Source organism: Lissotriton helveticus, chromosome 1_1 (assembly GCF_964261635.1).
Source record: "Lissotriton helveticus chromosome 1_1, aLisHel1.1, whole genome shotgun sequence".
NCBI classification, from domain to species: Eukaryota; Metazoa; Chordata; class Amphibia; order Caudata; family Salamandridae; genus Lissotriton; species Lissotriton helveticus.
This window is the reverse complement of record NC_136057.1, coordinates 762,545,511-762,566,920: the sequence shown is the minus strand read 5'-3', so window position 1 is coordinate 762,566,920 and position 21,410 is coordinate 762,545,511. Positions and strand designations below refer to the sequence as shown.

The 21,410-nt window shown below is 43.8% G+C and overlaps 1 long non-coding RNA gene across 1 annotated transcript in view; it reads left to right on the top strand.

Annotated features, from left to right (window-relative positions):
• Positions 1 to 21,410, top strand: part of LOC144770771 (uncharacterized) — a 566,340-nt gene that overhangs the window by 344,141 nt on the left and 200,789 nt on the right. Inside the window, exon 3 of the long non-coding RNA XR_013599012.1 lies at positions 20,110 to 20,211. This is a non-coding gene — a long non-coding RNA (uncharacterized LOC144770771). The remainder of the gene's footprint in view (positions 1 to 20,109; positions 20,212 to 21,410) is intronic.

Here is a 21,410-nt window from a genome sequence, read left to right as displayed (position 1 = left end):
GATTAGCGAGTAAGTTGGGACTTTATTAACCTCTAAGGGGACATCACTTTCTGTACCACACAGGTGGTTTGATCATTCTTGTTCGAAGGCCAATTGAGATCTTAAGACTGCGGGCAAGAGAGATTCCCAAGGATCAGGTAAAAATATGATTATGCCAGACCACCTACAAGTTGGCCATGAATCAAAGGAAAAGCTTATTTAGGGAGGAGGTTTGCGAAGATCTTTTTGTGGCAAGCCGAAGTAGTGATAACTATAGGTTTTGGGAAATAGTTAAACAGCCATTTTTAAGCCTGATTCAGGCTCTCTGCATCACAGCACAGTTTGCCAAATGTTTGGGTTAGACGCTTCAAAGCTTTCTATGAAGCTCCTAGCAAAGACACTTCTGAACATGACGGCTCTCCCGTAACACCACCTTCTTGCAATTATACATTAGTTTTACATTGGGGGAGGTGTGCAATGCAATAGATAGGTTCTCTAAAAATAAAGCCCATGGTCCGGATGCGGGTTCCACTTACTTGTTTAAATGTCCGACACTCATTTATAGGCTTCAATTGTTACTAACTACATCAATGCGGCCATCAGATGCAAACTGCTGGCAGAGTGGGGTAACTCATATATTATTCTGGTCTTTAAAAAGGGGTCTCAGGAATATCCTCATTGCTATCCCCCCATTTGTCTCATAAACTCAGTTGTAAGCATAGTAGGGAGTGCAAGCCTTCAAATGCTGAATTCTTGGGAACACCGAGTTTTGTCAGAGAAACAGTAAAGGTTCCAAAGTGGTGGAGGGATGGTGGAAAAATATGTAAATGTGTACCTTCGGCCCAAAAAATACATTATGGCAAAAGAAGCAGCAATACATTTATCTTTTATGGACCTAATCTCTGCTTTCAACAGGGTAAATAGGGACAAGTTGTGGTCCCTCATGCTGGAAATGGAAAAGGTAACAACATTGTTCTCTTTCTGGGGGACCTATACACCAATTTATCAGCCTCTGTAAGATATTGGGAGACAGGTGAATGTTCTAAGCACTTTCTGTTAAAGAGGGAGGGTCAGACAGGGTTGCATCCTGGCCCCCTTCTTGTTTATATTATATGTTAATAAATTGGAGCAGGTCTTGATAGGTGGTGGAATGTGATATGCCCACCATAGGTGGACGACCTGAGCCAGTCCACTTCTATGCAGATGATGCCTCAAGAACAGCACAGGGACTACAACTGCTAATAGATAACTTTATCAATTACATGAACAGGTCGGATGTGCATACTAACTTAAAAAAGTCACACACTATGGTAATAGATCCTAGATCTACTAAAAGTCGGACCCATTGGGTTGAGGGTAGTGTTTATCACCGGGGGCCACCCATATCTAGGTATCCTATTTGACACATCCCTAAACTAGTTGCCTTTGGTTAGACATCAGAGAATTTTTTTTTCTAGAATTTTCACCTCAGTGTTCGATTTTGCTATGACACTGGGGGGTTAAGGAGTGACAGCTATGATGGAAATCTAGAATGTAAAGTGTGTTTTCATAGCTGTGTATGGTAGTGACTTGTTGGTGTATGGTAATTCCAATGACCCACATATTGTAGAGTATCTATTATATAAATGCTTACTCTTGCACCCTCAAAGTATGGCAATGTTCATAATTCACGAGGACCTGGGGGAAGATTACGTCTCATATATTATTCAGCTGAGACGGTTGTTATGGTTGTCAGTATGGCTAAAACCAGAGCTAATTTAAAGAAAAAAAAGAATCTGTTTATTTACATGTAAAGCATGTAAATGCTCACTATACACATATCAAAGACGTTTCCTAGTGGAAGGGGCAAGTCGCAATAGACAGTGTCATAGTGTAACTCAGCTTTCACTGCCATCACTCTTCACACCTCCTGCAATACCTCCTCCCAAAAGGGCCGCACCACCCTCCAGGCCCACGTAACATGGTCAAACACAACTGGAGACTCTCCACACCCCAAGTACTCATCAGAGTGCATTGGGTAAACCCTATGCAGACACTGCAGAGTCAGGTATGCGCTATGCAAGTAGTAAAATTGTGTCAACTTAAACCTGGCATTGCTCGCCACCTCCTGCGCCTGTGCCAGAGTATGCCTCCATCCTACAGATCCCCATCCCAATTGTCTGGCATAGACGTTACATCTGTCTGCCTATCATTCTTGAGGGCAGAATCTAGGCGGGAGGCGAGACCCCTGGTGGAACCGGGGTCCATCATCACCTGCAAAAATGGGCCATTCACTAGGTTCATCCGGAAAGGACCCTCACAGTTCCCAGGATGTACAGGGCATGCTTGCATAGTGCAGAAGTTGCCCCGGTCCTTTCAAAAAGTGGATCCCAACCTCCTCCAGGGACATGAAAGTGTCATTCAGAACTAGATCCCCTGCCCACTGACAACCACCCTCCACCAATCCTGAGACATTCATGAAACCACATACGTGGAGGATTTGGGCGCAGCCACCAGATACAGAGAAGCATAGCATAGGGTGCTCGCCTTATAAGAGTCACAGCCCTCTACCTTGCTTGAGCAACGTGAGGGATAATAGAGGGAGTGCCAGCCAGGAGTCCACGGCCATGCTTGAGTAGTCTGTGGAGGTCGTCCATGGTGACTGAATCGTCCAATAGCATATTTTCCCAATTGGGACTGTCCTCGCACCACAGAGCAGCATACTGGAACATGCCTGCTAAATAGTATAGCTGATGGTCTGGAAGGCCCAAACTGCCCTTGGCAATGTCCAATTTTAAGGCCACGAGACGGACCCTCCTCCTCCTCCTCCTCCCCGCCCACACCAAGGAAACCAACAACCCATCCAGCTGCGGAAACAAGGGCAGTGGCTGCACGCAGAACAAATTATGCATGGTGTAGAGGCACCAGGACAACAGAACCATCTTACTCAGTGTTACTCCACCTATTACCTTCAACAGTAGGGTACATAGAGGCAGTGAGGTAATCCATCATCCTCCTCACATTTGACTCATATTGTTGGTTTTATTTGCGCGTTATCTGCATGCCCAAGTATCAGAACTGGCCAGTCTTTCAGGGTAGACCCATCTGTAGGAAAGCCAGACGCATCAATTCCAGCCAAGATGCCAGTAGGAAAAATACAGTCTTGTGATGGTTGAAATGAAGGCCCAACTCCCTCCTGAAATCAGCCATAAGTCACAGGACGCAAGGTACCGCACTCTACGGGTCAGTTAAGTACACCAGAGTGTCATCGCCATACATTGACACAACATGGGTCACGGCTTCCACTCGTACACCACAGTGCATAAGCTCAGCCTTCAGATTTATTGTCAGTGGCTCCATGATGAGCGCAGAGAGGAGCAGGGACAGCAGGCAGCCCTACCTGGTACACCTTTCAATATTTAACATGCCAGCACCCACCTGTCCAGGACGCACCCATACACTGGGAGCTACGTATAAAAGGCATACCCATGACAGGAATCCCAGACCCAGGCCCATCCGGCGCAACACTTTCCAGAGGAAATCCCAGGACAAGGTATCAAAGACCTTCTTAATAGCCAAGGTGACCCATGCCACTAGCTCCCCCATGTCCTGGGGTTCATGCATTATATGGGAGAGCCACTGTAAGTTCATATTAGTACCTTTCCCTGGCATAAAGCCACATTGGTCACAGGTGGGTGACCACACGGCCAAAACTCAAAGCGAGCTCTTTCGCAAGTATTTTAATGTCCACTTTAAGCATGCACAGTGGTCGGTATAAACAAGGGTCAGCCTGGTCCCAGCCAGGCTTTGGGAGCATGTTTAGTCAGGCTTCTTGCATGTGGACTGGTGCCTCCTCACAGAGGGTTTCCAACAACCTAGGAAATAGGGAAGCTGAGTATGCTTGAAAATCTTCAACCAGAAGACCATCTGGCTCGGACATTTCCCGTGGTCCATGTCCCGGAGCTAAAAGTTAACTGGATGGTCAGTAAGGATTGTTTGGAACTCAATCATGTTTCTCGAATACCCTGGATCAGACATGTGATGGCTGGCTTTCATAAGCTTTTTCATCCTGATCTGTTTTATAGTACTGATGGTATAGTAAAAGCAGATAAAGTCTGGGTCAAAAACACCTTTGTCATAAAAGAGAGATGAACGAGAAACTTTTGCCTTGCTGAAACCATTTGTTAGGTCATATGGTATGCTACAGACCACCACATGAATTGAACACTATTTCTTACTTCATATGTCCAACACTCACCGAATTAAGTGTGCCCCTGTTAATGTGATCTGCCCTTACAGGATACTTTGCATTTTGTTTTGATTTTTCCTCTACAGACATTTGTGTAGGTGTCTTTTGCAACTCATATTGGTGGGTAAGAACTTTAAACAAGTCAGACCAACATTATTGTTTCTGCAGATATTAAACAATCCTAATATTTGTTTTACTATTGCTTGTTTTTCAAGGGGGAACATCCTTTACAACGCAACCGCTACAACGCGGTTGCGTTACGACGCAGCTTTAACAACGAAAGTCGTTACAACGACTTTCGCTGGAGGGCGCTCTAGGATAGGGGATAGTTTAATTTACTATCCAACACCTTCCCTACTATCCACGGGGACTGGTGTTGGAATAGTAAATTAAACTATTCACTATCAGTGCCCCACAATGCAAGTCGTTGTAACGACTTGCGTTGTTAAAACTGCGTGGTAAAGGGACACGTTGTAACGGTACGCGTCGTACTGTCATACATCCTTTTCAAGTGGTGCAGTTGAACTAAGGAATACTATGTTTTTAGAGTGGTGAACTGTATTTATTGACATTTCCAGTTTTAACTTGTTTTAAACCGATTAAAGTTATTTGAACAAGATGTTGGTAAGGACACAAACACTGATGCTGAGAAGTCCGGGATCTTCTGATAGCATCTCTGGTGTCTCACGTCCAGAGACTACAGACTTGGTCCACTTTGCTGATGCTAGTGATAGTTCATTGTTACTGTCAAACATTTAATTTGTGCATCTGTTGCTGGAGTCATGTGGAGCCCATTGTGAAGGTTGTTTTAGTTTTTTTTGCTTGTCTCTTCAAAGACATCTCTTACAGGGATGTGGAATACTGTTGATGAACTTCTGATGTCTTCCTCTTAGCCACCTCTGACACTAGAATCCTTCGGTTGAGCAGTTCATATCTTGCATGTGAAGGCTCTGTAGGCTTGTGGCCAATGGGATTGTGGGTGATTGTGTTAGGTTATAATTAAGTTGACCAAATTGAAAATTCACTTTCTAGTATTTAATTCTCATACATGAAAAAAAAAATTAAGACATAGATGCATTGTTACATTGTGATCATGTATCCTTTGTATACATCTGTTCTAACTGCTAGGCAAAGAATTAAGTTTGTCCAAATCGCTATTTACATGTAACAAAAACTTTTTGAATAACCACAATACAGTAGTAGAGTTTGATTCTGTCTGGAGATATTTTCTGAAGACACGATGCCCAATGCATTTTGGGACCAAAAGGTACCCTTCTTCAGGGGCGAAATCCTTATGTCTTAATGTGATGCACCGTGGGTAAACTCCTAATGAGATGCAACTGGCGTCAGCTAAACTGGTCTGGACAAAATGGACCCCCGAATATTCGTTCTCTGAAACACTCGTCGTTGCTTCAAAGCAATAGTCCAACTCTTACACAGATGTCAAAATTGCGTGAGGATATTTCTATCTTCACTTGAAAACTTGCAGAAGGACTGGTGTTCATAGGAGTAGTTTATAACCGAGTTGCGGAGATCTGACTTGAAATACCCTCGTATGCGATTTGAGACGGAAGACTCAGGATACATTACCGATAGTTTAACGATCACACAAAGGACATCTCCACAGACAACCGCGCAGTTGTGCGCAAGAATTTCTTTTTTCATCATCATAAAGTAACGATAGACTTCGTCTTTTGGAACCACATGATATAGTTTTAGATTTAGTCAAATCCAGTCCAGATAGAAATATCCTCACGCAATTTTGACATCTGTGTAAGAGTTGGACTATTGCTTTGAAGCAACGACGAGTGTTTCAGAGAACGAATATTCGGGGGTCCATTTTGTCCAGACCAGTTTAGCTGACGCCAGTTGCATCTCATTAGGAGTTTACCCACGGTGCATCACATTAAGACATAAGGATTTCGCCCCTGAAGAAGGGTACCTTTTGGTCCCGAAATGCATTGGGCATTGTGTCTTCAGAAAATAACTCCAGACAGAATCAAACTCTACTACTGTATTGTGGTTATTCAAAAAGCTTTTGTTACATGTAAATAGCGATTTGGACAAACTTAATTCTTTGCCTAGCAGTTAGAACAGATGTATACATAGGATACATGATCACAATGTAACAATGCATCTATGTCTTACATATTTTTTTCATGTATGAGAATTAAATACTAGAAAGTGAATTTTCAATTTGGTCATCATTGTTTGAATTAAGTTATGAGTAGTTGTCTCTAGATTGTTGGAAAAGGAAGTCCTTTCCCAGTAGGAACTGTGCTCACCACAAGTAGGTTTTTTCTACTTAATTATTGCCTTTCACCATTGTGTAGCCAACACAATACCGTGGTGATGCACCCTTTGATGAGTTAGGTTTAAACATTCATTTGTAGATTACATTTTGAGTGCTCCTCTAACCTCGTTTTTGGTTGTGTTAGGTTACCATGTGTGCCAGGCGTGGGTTGCTGCAAAGCCACTGATGAGCCACTGCCTAGTCGCTCATGAGACATTTAGTGGCAATTGGGTCATTGCCAAGGCATGCTGAAGACAAGATCAGAATACGGATGGAGTGAGCAGGTAGTCACTCATCTGTTGTCGCTGCAGAATGCCATTTTTACTTCTTGGACTCTTGTCTGATGATGTCTGACTCCAGTCAGAGTGTAAGACACCCTATGGGTGGTATTTGTGAAGCACTTTTAAAGGAACTGGCAGGATGATGTTGCTAGTTGGTTAAACATGCTGATGATCATCGATGGCTCACCCACAGCTTTGCTGAGGTTATTCCAGTTAGTTTACCGGTAACCAGGTGTGCTTCATATTCCAGTGAATCTGGGCTGCTGGTGCTGAATGTTTTCAACTTGTGCAAGTAATTGGTGATTCTTGGGTGGTTTTCGTTATTTGCAAGGCTGCCCGAATGGTGTCTCGACGGTTATGCTATGACGCTAGCAGTAGAGACTTTGTAGGGGTGGGTGTGTGGCTTACTTTTGGTTCTCCCGCTGGGACTTCCCCAAGTCATTGTTGCAGCACATCGATGATCTGACTGTCATAGATTTCTGGTTGCACTCAGAGTCAGTAGTATGAGTTCGGTATTGTGGTAGTGTTATGGCATGATCAAAAGCTTCTTCAAGATTCTTTATCCCTACTGTGCAGGAATGGTCTTCATGTTCACCAGTGTGAAAAGGCCGGTCTCTCCCTTCTCTTTCTTCTAGATGGTCGGGTTGTGCACCTTTTTCACAAACAGACTGAATGTGCCTCTAGATGGTTGAATGTTCTTGGAGTAAATAGAAAAGGCCTTCTCTCACAGGGGCAAAACAGTTTGGTGTAGCACTCGTGCCACCAGCTCTCTCTCTTCAGGGAGCTTCCGTTTGAGTGATGGAGTGCAGAAGCATAGGACTGTGGTCTGATGCAGTTGACAAGTTATGGCTGTAGTAAGGGCAGAGACATGATGTAGCATTCTTGGGTGGCTATCAGGAGTGGCAAGTGGATTGTGGCAGCATCTGATATAAGCCGCATTCCATGGTATTACAGAGGTGAGAATGGCAGGGTCCCGGTACGAACGGGAATATCGCTTTCACGATTAGCTCAAAAGCTTGATTTGAGCGTGCTGAGTTACACCAAAGGTCCAGGACCTGAGGGGCACCACTTAGGGGTGGTAAAATTACCCCAAAAAACTGTTATTGAAACTAGTATTTTATCAGTGTGACTGTACATTCCAATTTGAAGTTGAGTTTGTTGGGGAGTACTGTGTGAGAAATTGGGCTACTGCTTGACTGGAGTATGAGCCGTAGTCAAGCAGCATCCACAATCCTTGTCAGGGTAAGGCACAAGCAAACCCCCAATGTAACCTGTGCTCAACCCCCTAGTAGCTTGGGATTGAGCATGTCAGGCTTAACTTAGAGGCAATGTGTAAAGTATTTGTGTAGCACCTCAAACATAGAGTAAAGTGAAAAGTGAATGTAACTCCTCAAAGTATAAAGCACCAACTGCGGCAATCTGGTCACGCTGGACTTGGTCAGAGTCAAAAGTTCAGGCTGTCCATGGTAGAGCGCGGGTCAGATACAGTCCCAGATTAGCCCAGCTGAAGGTTTACCTTCTCAAGTTTTGTGCCAAGAATCCCGCTTGTGTTGTAGAACGTGGTGGGGAGCAAGGAGAGCATCGCGGGTGGTTGTCGGCGTGGCGTGAAGAGCAACATGGGCGGGCTGGTGGCGGTCACCGACAAGCAACCGAAGCTGCTATTTGAAGAGTCAGGCTCTGGTGGCTTGCATTGATTTCCGGTGCAAATGGCATGGTCCTGGTGCAAACTGTCATGTTTACGGTCCACAAGAGCTCAAAAGCTTGATTTGAGCGTGCTGAGTCACACCAAAGGTCCAAGACCTGAGGGCCACCACTTGGGGTGCCAGGATCTCGCTGCAGCTGGGTCCAGTCCTGGTTGGTGAGCCTTTTATTTCATTGAGGCTTAGATCAGGAGGCCAGCAGACTAGCCCTTGGAGTCACTCTGGGGTCCTGGGTTCAATTGAGTCGCAGGTACGGTTCTTCTTCCCCAGGCAAGAGGGCATCTGGTCAGCACAGCAAGGCAGCAGTTCCTTTAGAGCAGCAGTCCAGAAGAGTGGCAGTAATTATAGCAGCACAACAGTCATTCCTGGCAGAGTATTCACAGGTCAGAAGTGTACCGAAATAGTGGTGTCTGAGGTCCAGTATGTATTCACAATTGTGCCATTAAAGTAAGGCGAAGCTTCTAGAGTCAGGCCTTTGAAGTGCACAGATGCCCTGCATCTTCCACCCTTGCTCCAGACTAACTACAGCGGGTGTGCAGCCCTTTGTGTGGAGGCAGGACACAACCTATTCAAGTGTGAATGCCCAGCATCTCCCTGCTATCCTGCCAGTGATGGCCCATTCAGTAACAGCTAAGCTCCCCATTGTGTGTGGCTATTCAGGAGGAATACACAAAGCCCACCTGTCAGCTACGCCCAGTCATGTGACCCAAAGACAGGCTTCAGTCATCAAATGGCTCAGGCAACAAAACGCCAACTTTCTAAATGTTGCATTTTCAGAATTGCAATATAAAATCTGACTTTGCCATATGTTAGTATTTTAAAATGTGATTATAGAGACACCAAACAGGAACTGTCCATCGCTTCCCATTTGGAAATTATACTTATAAAATGTGCTAAGGCAACTCCAGTGTTATCCTATGGGAGAGATGAACCTTGCAGTAGTGAAAACCAAATATGAGTTTTCCACTACTATGACATGTAAAACTTAAAAGTACATGTCCTACTTCTTAAATACAGTACAAATAAGTTTATAGATACTGGTGCCAGTTTGCTTTAAAGTACATGTTCTACTTTTTAAACACAGTGCACACAGCCCTCTGGGCTGTTCAGGGCCTACCACAGGGTTAACTTATATGAATTAAAAGAAGGTGAAAGGTTTATTTGGCCAAGTCAAAATGACAGTTTAAAATTGCACACACAGATGTGGGTCCTGTGATCGCCATGCCACTGGATTCAGGCTGTCTTGGCTGATGAGGGAGTGATACCCTGAATCAAGGCCTTGGATGCTTGCTTCCGGTCCAGGGAGTACCTGGCTTGGAAATTCAGGCTGGACTGTTCCCATAGGGAGCAGTGTCAAGACTAATTTGCATATGGCTGGGTCCAAACTGGAATAACTTGGTGAACAAAAGAACTATGGATTTAGGCCCAGATCTCTTACCGAGGGTGAGTGTTTGACATTGTTCAGCATTACGTCCATCAATTATTCTTTTTGCAGACCCACTAGTATCATTTAATTTACAGGCTCTGGGCACATATAGTGCCACTTAACTAGGGACTTACTAGTAAATTAAATATGCTAATTGGGTATAAGCCAATGATGAAATACAAAAGGTACAAAGTTCCCCGAGAACGTTTTAGAGAGGGAAGGAGTGTGTAAATAATGACTAAGAGAGTGGAGGCAGGGAGCAGCAGGCTCCCTTGTTGTAACTGAGAAGCCTCACACACCCAGCGAGCTAGATGTCAAGCTTCATCATTGGCCTCTTGCTCCTCGTCAGACTGGCGCTGCAATGTCTGACGGGCGCCTTAAAGGCGCTCTTTGTCAGAGTTCTTTTGTTCAAGCCAATGGTTGTGTGCGTGTGAGGGGGAAATGGGGGTGTAGTCATGTGGGGATAGTGATGATAAAAAAGGTGAATCAATTCACAAGGACTTTTATTCGCGTGACTGATTCCCTTGGTTAAAAGGTGGGAGGGGGATAGAGGCTGTAAGGGGCACAGTGGAACTACCTCAACCCTCTGATCAGGTCGACATGTTTCTTGCTTAATTCTTCAATTCCTCAGGACCTCAAGTGAACAGTACTACACGGTGAAAAACCAAAAGTGAAGATAAAAAGTAAAGATAAAAAGAATCAATACAACCTCTCTGGGTCTGTAAGGGTGCAGGTCTAGTGGTTCTGCGGTAGAGGGTTGACCCTAAAGGAATCCCTAAAGGGCCTCGCAGTCTGTTCCCGTGGGGCAGCACAGTAAAGGTATAATAACCTCTCCTAGTTGCAGCCCAAAGCTTGCGAACCTACCCGCACGCTAGGCGCTCACGTAGTAGCGCGGAACAGCTGGTATAAGCCAATGATGCCATGTTTTAAGGAGATATCTCAAGCACTTTAGCACTGGTTTGCAGTGATATAGTGCGGGGAGTCCTAAGGCCAGCAAAAATGAGGTCAGCAAAAACAGGAGGTATGAAGGCAAAATGTTATGGGAAAACTACGCCTCGGATGCTAGGTCTAACATGGTATTAAAGCATGTAACGCTTCCCCATCATCAGCATGTAAAATTTAGAATCTGCCTGGGGCTTTTCTCCTCTCACAAACGTATACATACCATGAAAAGAGAAATAAATGACCCAGAACCTGCATAACATGTCAAAAAACTCAAGAGATTGATTACTGACATTATCTCAGCTAATGTTCTTTCCATCCAAAGCTGTATTAGATGAATGCAGAAGTAAAAGCAGGGAAAATGCGATCAAACACCACACGGTGAGAGCTGCTAGCCACTTTCACCTGCACTCAGAGCATGGGCAGCTGCTGGTGGACATGGGGTGTGTGCTCTTCCAGTTCACATGCCCACTTTCCTACACAATGTGTTTTTCATTTGTTGAGGTAAAGTTTAGTAAGAGCAGTATAGGACTGATAAGTTTAAATCTATTTAAAGTTTATGAGAGGAAGGTGTTAAATTTCAAGGTACATATTGGTGCTTAAATACTGGTAATGCATTTATTGGCGCATACTGGTAAATACTTGTACCAGTATAGAGATTCATATGGTTATGTGTTTTCCAATATGTTCAAGTACTAGTTTCTGTTGGCACATAACAGTGCTCGCTTGTATCGGGTCCTGATAAATGTTGGTCCATGTTTGTTAGCACATAATGATGTATACGTCTATCAGTATCCTGATAAATGTTGGCCTATAGTATTGTACAAGGGCCATTACTGGCACTGGTTTACTAGTACCCAATGGTAAATACTGTAGGAAGGTGGAATCTTACTGCATGGTTGTTCCCACTTTTTTCCTGGTGTTTTGATGGTTTTTGACTTAGTTTGGCTGGGATCTCTGCTAATCAGGGCCCCAGCCTATCTGATTTCCTCTTTAAATTGATTGCATGTACTTTAGGTACACTCCAGATTGCTTACTGGGTTACCCTTGTGAGTCCCTAGTATATGGTACCTTAGGTACTAAGGGCATAGGTACCCCAGAGGCCTACCAGGGGCTGAAGCATGTATTATGCCACCCCTGGGAAGCCTTCCAAAATGGCACCACAGGTCTGCTACTGCAGCCTGGGTAAGGTGGTGCATGCACCCCTTACTAAGATATAGGTTACCTATATCTACCTTAATCACTGACACATATAAATCTATAAGTCACTCCTATGGCAGGCCTTATCAATCCTGAAGGCAGAGTGCTTGGTTTTGTGTGAGAGGGTGCCCATACATGAGCAGGACCCCTTTGCAGCTTTCGGAATCACTCCTCTGTAGCTGTTCTGTGATGCAGCCAGACCCTATACTCTTAAGTGCATTATAACCTCGCGGTCAATGCTAACTTTGGAATGGCTGCATGGACACATGTTGTGTTTGGTGTCAAACACTTAGGAAACCTACCCCTCACCCACCAGTTCTGGCGGCGGGGGTAGAATTCTTCCCTTCTAGAGGGAGAAGACAAGTACACACTTACCTAACCAGTAATAGTTTCAAATGTTCCACTAGGATAGCTTTCTATATAGGTTGTCTTTAAACCTACCATCAATAAGGGTTGTTTGGACTGGTGCAAGGTGCCCACTAGGATAGTGGATAGCATATGCCAGGCCAACTTCTCACAAATACTGATTCATATTGGTTCATACAATGTGAGAAGTTGGCCTGGCATATGATGTCCACTATTCTAGTGAGCACCTTGCACCAGTCCAAACGACCCTTATTGATGGTAGGTTTAAGACAACCTTTATAGAAAGCTATCCTAGTGGTAGCTTTGGAGAGCAGCCTTCAGGCTAAGTCTTTAAGGAATGTAAAGCAGCTTGTTTTACCAGTCTATAATCTCTTAAATGATCAAATGAAAGTACACCACACAAGGTATATATATAAAATATATGTATTTATTCTAAACACAACCCCTCTAGTCCCCTTATGAGGCTAGAGGTCAAAGTACAACACAAGAGCTTAAATAGCACACAGTAAATAGCACAGTATACGTTTTGCTCTAGGGGTCTCACAAACCATATACTAAAATAGTGGTATAAGAACCACGTGAGGGATAGAAGTGAGGCCTAGGGCCTGTAGAACCGCTGGGGCACTCAGGAACCACCCAAGGTAGGGACGCAGGAGACCCACGGGGGACGCGTGCAGTGTCTAAACACAGCCGCGAATCACCATAGACTTCTATGAGGAAAGTTTAAGTTACAAAGTTAAAGATTTAGGACACTTAGGAGTGGAATGCGAGGGAACCCCTTCAGTACTGGACACTTCAAGAGTCAAGACCCACGGGAGCACCGAAGTACTCGTGCAACCTCACCCAGTGAATAATAATAATAATAATCCACATTTGTAAAGCGCACAATCACCCGTAAGGGTCTCTAGGCGCTGTGGGCCGTCGGGAAGATTAAGCAAGCTATTGCCCAGAGTCACATGGTGCTGGGCTAATCTGCTGCTGGGGATTGAACCGTGATCCCCAGATTCTGGAGTCAGTCGCCCTAGCCGCGGCGCCACACCTCTTCCACGAAGTCTTCCAGTGAAGTTGGGTACATAGGTGTCTTTTCATGTCGGTTTTCGCCGTCGATTCCTATGGAGACTGCAAAGAAGTGCTGCAGGCGACCAGGAGCAAAATGTCTGGATGGATCCAAGGGTGGATCAGAGATCAGAAGAACCTGAAAGCAGAGGGGACAGAGTCTGGGTCACTAGCCAGTTACCAGGATGACAACAAGAAGATGCCAGCCGATGTCGGGTGCTTTAAGGTGAAGTAGGTGAAGCTTGACTCTTCAGCCACGAGGTCCAGGAGGCATCAATGATGACCAGGACCTGGATACAAGCTGTCCCAAAAAGGATGTCGAGTGCTGCAGCGTCGGTATCCAGATTGGACCCAACAAGCCTTGGCTTTGGTGCAGACCAGCAAGATCTGGGGCACTCACCCTTTGGAGGGAAGTCAGAGCACGTCTAGAACAATCAGGAAAGCTCAAGAAACAAAGGATTGTCCTTCGTGTGGACCCAATAGCCAACGGACTAGGGATTGCTCAGGAGCATCAAGCTGCGGTGAAGAAAGCGGGCCCACGGAACACTCGTGGAGTGTAGGCCTCTCAGCTTCGGTGCAAAAGGTGCTCGGGGCAAGGGCAACAAATAGCCCAATGCACAGTTTTGGGAAACTTCAGGAAGTAGGTGCAGTTGCAAAATTGCAGGATGTACAGGAGTTCCGGTCCCACGTCTCTCGTGTCGGCTGCAGGTCTCAGCTTTGCTGGGATCTCGTTTCGGCCTCAAAGATGTCTGGAAGTCCATGTCCTGTGTCACAGGTTTTACGGGATCCGGTGGGAGCCTCGAAAATTCAGACCGGCAAGATGCTCTTTGGTTCCTGTTTGAACAGGGAGGTCACTCCTTGACCCCAGGGGAGATTTCTTCCGTCTTCCAGTCGATATGGAATGTCGAAGGTCCAAGATTTTGTCTTCAGAGTTCCGTCCAGGGTAATCTAAAGTCCTAGTGACTGGGTTCCTATACTTATACTAAGTTTAGGGGTTGAACTAACTCTAGGGTCCCACCTATGGGAGGACTTGGGGAGGGGGCGGTTACACCCCTTCCCCTTTGTCCAGTTTCGCGCCAGAGCTGGGGCTGAGTGCCCCAGCAACCAGTTTGAACTGGGAAATGCATGGAGCACCTTGTGTGCCCCAGGCAGTGTCTGAAAAGCATTCCCTGAATGCAACTCAGCCTGCCCAATACACTAAAGCCTGTCTGGGGAGGTGACAGGAAACCTATTGTGCAGGCCTCCTCTGCCGGAGTTTCATCCAGCAGCAGGAGGTCAGACTTGTGTCTGTGGCAGCAGCATCCATTTTGTGATGCTGAGGCTCTTTAAAAATATTGCCGGGTATCCCAGTGTGTATATGTCTTCTCCCTCTAGAAGGGTGGAATGCTACCCCCGCCACCAGAACTGGTGGGAGGGGGTAGTATTCCAAAGTGTTTGATACCAAACATGACATGTTTAGATAAAGCCAAACCAAGGTTAGCATTAACCGCAAGGATTATAATGCACTTGTGGTATGGCCATATCACAGAACAGCTATAAGGAAGGTATTCCGAAAGCTGCAGAGGGGCTCAGCTCATGCTAGGGCACCCTCTCACATAAAACCAAGCACTCTGCCTCCAGGATTGTCAAGGCCTGCCATAGGATTGACTTATAGGTTAATATGTGTCTGTTTTAAATGATGGATATAGGTATATTATATTCCAGTAAGGGGTGCTTACACCACCTTACCCAGGCTGCAAGTGCAGACCTGTGGTGCAATTTTGGAAGGCTTCACAGGGATGGTATAATACCTGCTTCAGCCCCTGGTAGGCCTCTGGGGTACCTATGCCCTTGGTACCTAAGGTACCATATACTAGGGACTCATAAGGTAACTCAGTAACGAATCTGGTATGTACCTAATGTACATGGAATCAATTTAGAGAGAGAACAGCTAGGCTGTGGTCCTGATTAGCAGGGCCACAGCCAGACTAAAGTCGAAAAATCAGTGAAAAACAGCAAAAAGTGGGGGTAACCATAGGAAGCCGATCCTACTCTCCTACACATACCACCACAAGCATACTGCTTCATCCTGTTCTATACTGGTGCTAGTATATGTACACTAGTGCTTAATCTGAGGCTGTGGGTTCCGGTGCTCGGCACCTAATTGTCAACACTGGCGCTTGTTAAAGTCTGGCACAAGGTGTCGCTGTCTGGCCAATTTAGGGATGACAACAACAACAGGTAATTATTAATTCAATATAAATTAAAATGACAATTACTTGCCGCCCAAACCATTCTTATAGCTTTGGAGGCCCGAAATAGTCCGAATTGTCACACTCGTAGGAGTGTGATGTTCAGTAGCGGTGTTGTTACTATCATTGGTAGCATGATGGGGCAATGTGTGGTGCAAGCTGCAGTGGACTCTTGAGGAGAGCCCTGGCACTTGTTCTTATACAAATTAAGCCCTGAGGAATATACTAGTTTCTACAAATACAAATACATATATATATATATATATCAAGAATTATAGATATATCTCTCTATAATGGTAACAGTCTGGACGAGTGTGTGCTACTATAGATCTATCTGTAGCAGCATGCTTGTACTAGTATGTATCTATCATGAATTATGGATAGATATCTGCAGTACAGTGGCGCCTACTGGAATATATCTGTATTTATAGGTAATGGATAACTGGAACACACTGAAACTAGTATACATGATAATTTGTGGCCCTACTTGTCCATATGGACTCTTGCTGTTATGAGTATACTGTTCCTTCAGTACTATTATGTGTCTACATAGTACCAAAACCCTTGCATAGTGCTCAGTACTGTCACAGGTTTACTGGTACACACTGATACCATTGTAATGGTACATATTGGTCAATACGGTTGGCAGTGTCCTATAGCACACATTTTTCTATAGTTATACCAATATATTGGTATATACTGCTTCAATATGTGTCACCCACTGACGTTCACTTTGCTTAAATAAAGAATAGCTTAGAACCCTTTCAGTTCTGTGAACCCCCATATGTGCCTTAGACTACCATCACTTTGGGACTATTTCTGTTGTTATCACTGCCCATTATATATTCACCAACATTAATGACAAGTGTCAAAACAAACCTCTGCACACTGTGTGTATATATCATCTTTGTTTTTCTCAGATTTGATCATATACTGTCAGGAAAATCTACAGGAGCATGAAACATGGAACGTCTCTTTGGAGTGTTGAAGCTCAAGGACACATGCTTCTCCACTTGGTCCAACTTCATGCTGTCATTATGGCTTGTCACAAACCTCATATAAGTTTGCCATACAGTGTGTGCCCGTACGATCCCTGAGCTATCTTTATATGTGTCTATTCAGTAGTAACTTCCTCAGGCAGTGGTGGCAAGAGCACTTTCACTTGCAGAGCACAGTGGTATATTTACTACTTATGTGCCACACATAGATTCACTTTTAACAGAGGACAACAGTTCCTGTGGACAATCAACAAATGATACTTATTATATAATAGCACAATCACAATAATTGAAGGCAAAGAGATGTCTGAAAGAGAAAAGACATATCACACAAATATTTTTTCATTGCACAAGGAGAGACAGAGAGGTGCAGTTCTCTCCACAAGGCGAGCGTGATTAATTACCACAGCTGACCTTGGCGGCTTCTTTCATTCCATTACCGGGTAACCAAAAGACCGATTTTGTTATTTTCTTTTGAGGCTAATTTAGAGTTCAGCCCTTTACCAAGGAAATTCCTGACAGCAGCTTATCACCCCTTTTGAAATTATTAAGGCTTTCAACCTTGAGCCTTCCTAACTGTCAGTACCTTCCCCACTATAGGTGGCCCTATGCGAGTACTGTTCTTCCTTTTCACCCCCACAGAGTGCACACCACATTAGCTGACAGTCATCCCCAGGTGCCCCTTCAATGCTATGTCCTGATGAGACCCCACATGGTTAAGTGGGTCGAAACGTTGTCCACTAAGAGAAGTGAACCATTTGTCAGCCACTATTACTGTATTAGTAGGCTGCAAGCACATATTATGTATTGATTTAATGGTCGCTTTTGTAAAAAAAATTATGAAACCTTGTTTTTATGTCACAAAGAGTCACCATCTTGAAATATAGGTTTCACAATCACTTGGAACACCATTAACTGGATTTAAAATAATGTGATTACATAATATAAAACAGCATTTTTTCATACAACATTTGTGTTACATGTCTTTTCTCTTTCAGACATCTCTTTACCTTCGATTATTGTGATTGTGCTATTATATATTAAGTACCATTTGTTGACTGTCCACAGGAACCGTTGTTGTCTGATAAACTGCAATGTACCCTGGTTCCGTGTGAATATGGTGTCCCTTGTTTTTTCATACACAACACATAGATTCAATGCCACTGGTGTACATTCACTTACATTGGTCTACATTCCAAAGTAGAGCTTACATAACCCCATCTAATTGCAGTGTTTTTGTCATTAGAAGACAATTTTCAGTGATCTACCAACAAGGTAATTTTAGGCTGTCAAATGTGATTCATGGAACGCTCAAAAATAAAAAGGTTTTTCGCCTTCGGCTGAAAATTAGATTTCGAAGCTGCAGGCATTTCTTTCAGCCACTGAACTGAATTTGAATGTGAATTGCATGTTTGAGGCAGTTGTTGCATTTTCTTTATGCTGTAATAATATTTCCAAAGAGACAAACCGTCTTTGTCTCAAATTAGAAAGGTAACTGCAAAAGGTAAAACGCTTTATAAAAAAAAAAAAGTTCTTTAGCAAGGCGGACTGGTTGTACCTGGCACTGGGCATTTTCCTGGGAGGCTGGATGGGTGGGAGGCTGGTTTTGTTACTGGGAGCCCATTTTGGAGCAGTGCTGCATTATCGACCCCAAGTAACACAATTAGCAGCACTGTCCAGCACAATGACTCGCTTTTCACTCTCACTGCAGAGTTCCTTGTATACCCAGCAGTGTTCAGGCAACAATAAAAGTGTCAAGAGTGATATCTCTGGTAGTTTAACTTCCTGCTGGAGAGAGATCAGAGTTTTGTTGATTAATAGTTTTGACTCATGTAATGTAGTGCAGAGGGTTAATATACCTGCTGCAACGAACGGGTACCATACAGATCACAGAATTGTTTTTGAACAATGTTTTTGAATGTGCATAGCTCAGTGGGTTACTGCTTTTGTCACACAAATCCTTTTTGTTACTTGCAGTTCCTAACTTACAATCGTAAAAAATCCAGCACAGTGAGCTATGAACTGCAATCAAAGAGCTGCATGCAAACTGCAAGGGCAGGTTCGAAAGTTATGTTTTCTCCCCAGTCTTTTATTATCCTAATGTTGCTGAAATGGGTTTGTTTGGGTAACAGATCATTCTTATTACTAAATCCAAACACTGTGTTATATTTTGAACCCTGAGTTTGTGCTTCTCCAGACCAAGTATTATTAAAAAATGTCCACCTGTATGGATGACATGTAAATCCTACACCTTGGATTCCCTTTTTCCTTATTTAACATTTTCGAAACACTCATTTACACACATATGATTCATTGTCTCTGTATGTGTGTGTGTGATGTAAAGTGATCTGACTCCCTACACTGGTATGAGAAGTGCTGTAAAACAAATGAAATACATTTGAGCAGGGCTACTGAGAGATGAGGGGCACTGTTGGAGGGTGATTGTGAGGGAATCATTTAAGGGCCCCAACACAATTGTTGCATCCTAGTTCAATGTAGGGTTATCATTTGCCTGTGCTCCAAAAGCTGATAGAATTGAATATATAATGAAAATGTGCTCTAGAATGCCCCATTTTTGATTTTTTTTCCCCCAACATCCCTGTTTGCAGTGGTCAGGCTCACTTGCTGCGCTCGCTACGCACCCTACGGCGATGGTCTGACAAAACTGGCCAGAGCTGCTTTGAGTTCCCAATCCGGCCGGCTCTTTCGGAATATATGTGAACACAGCGCTATCTTCTCCGTTTCATAAACACTTGCAACATTGTACCTGCTCTCCTTTTCTGCTCTAATGGTGTTTAAATGATGCATTTTATCGCCACTTTTCCAGCTATGGATAATGGATTAAAACAAAGATTTAATGAGCCAGCTCATGTATTTGTGATTATTAATTAGGGCCAGACAATCTGCTGAGTGCAGGTGGCTCAGCTTCCCTTGAGACTTGGGCGTTTATGCGGCGATGCAAAGTCAGTGTGAACCGGTGCCTGCTCCCACATTTACTCCTTCTTTCCCACATTTACTCCTTCTTTTTTCCTCATAGGCTTTATTGTGATGGATGCTTAGTCTGACGTTCCTCCTCACAGGCGGTGGTGTCATTATGAGGCGCAGATGCAGATTTTCTTTTTTTTAAATAATACTGACACCTCTCAGGTCTAAGCGTACGAGATCTCTGTTCCACATCAGTTGTTGTGAAATATCACTCATGCTTTCATATCATAGCATTATTCGAGGTATTTATTATAAATAGTTAATATATTTGCACCTGCACTTGCTAATGTTCATATTTTTGTATTTCTTTAAGTGGTTGTGACAAACTGTCGATAATAATGGTGTTTTGCCTCAACTGCTCTAGCTGCAAGGACCTTCGCACTGCAAAGCGACTCATGATTGTTTACTACTGTTCTTGTGACAGGTCTCACTTCTACTGCGAAGCAACCCACACGTTGACAGATTCATCAGCCTTGGCTGGAGGTGTAGGGGGCCATCTGTAGGCATTGCCACACCTAGAACTGAGGTATGTACTCCTACCGATGGTGTTGAAATGTCATGAACTGTCCTGCCTTTAGACTTTTGATCGTCAAACACATTCACAAATCTAGTTTTCTGTATTTTTTTGCAGGAGACAAGTTACCACTAGATTACCTTCCACCCAGGCAAGAATTGTTAGAATTCTAACACTGTCTTGACTCATAGCTGAGACTAAACAAGAATGGGAAGTGACTACAATTAAAATGTTTGTATTTTTGCGAAGGTCAGCCATTTTACTTAAATATTTTGCTTTTTAGTTCCTTATAAACTTATGGCTAAAAACAGCTCTCTCTTCTGATGGAATAACATGAAAATCAGACCATTACTTATCTACCACATATTTTGCCCAGATGGCGGGTGCACAGATCTATGCAGACAGATGTGAAGGGATGGCCACCATATCCTCCAGCATCCACATAACATGAAGAGGCTCGATTCGCAGTTTGATTTTTGATGAGAAGAAGAATCCACTTTAGTGGCCTCCAGATATCACTGTTGGATCTATGTTGGGCGGAAGTAGCGGGTCTCAGTCACTGAAATGGCTTCTAGTCTTCAGGTTAGAGGACTGATTGTTGTCAACTGAGCTTTTTTTAAAAACATATTTTGAGTCGTTTATTAACTTATCCGTATGTCATCTGAGACACTTACTAAATCCAGAAGACTGTGGGAGGCTGGCTTTCTTAAGATGCTGTCAAGTAGAGATACTCTCTTTATACCAATCTTTCCTGGCTCTACTGGGTTATAAAAGAGCTCAAATGTTCTGCAGCCAGCTGTTTGATATTTTGATTCTGTGCATGGATATAGCACTAACTGGGAAGTAGGTCATAAAATAAAACTCTCCCCACTCTGAACCTTATCCCAAATCTCAAGAAGGAAGTGAGGTGAGAGAGGCTGCAGACATATAAGGGAGGACACCACTTAGGAGAATTCCTAAATGTACTACCTGACTTCTAGCATTTATTCAGTAGTTTTTCCTTCTTTCCATTCCTCCGTGCGATCCTTAGTTCCGTCTTTTTTCTGTCTTTCTATCCTTCCTTCCTTTTCTCGATCTTTCTTTTGACCTTTTTCCATCGATCATTCAGCCTTCTTTTTGAATATCCTTTTTCCATCCATCTATTCTTCAATCAAGCAATCAATCAGGGGTTTGTTAAAGCGCGACTACTCACCCGTAAGGGGTGGGGGGGG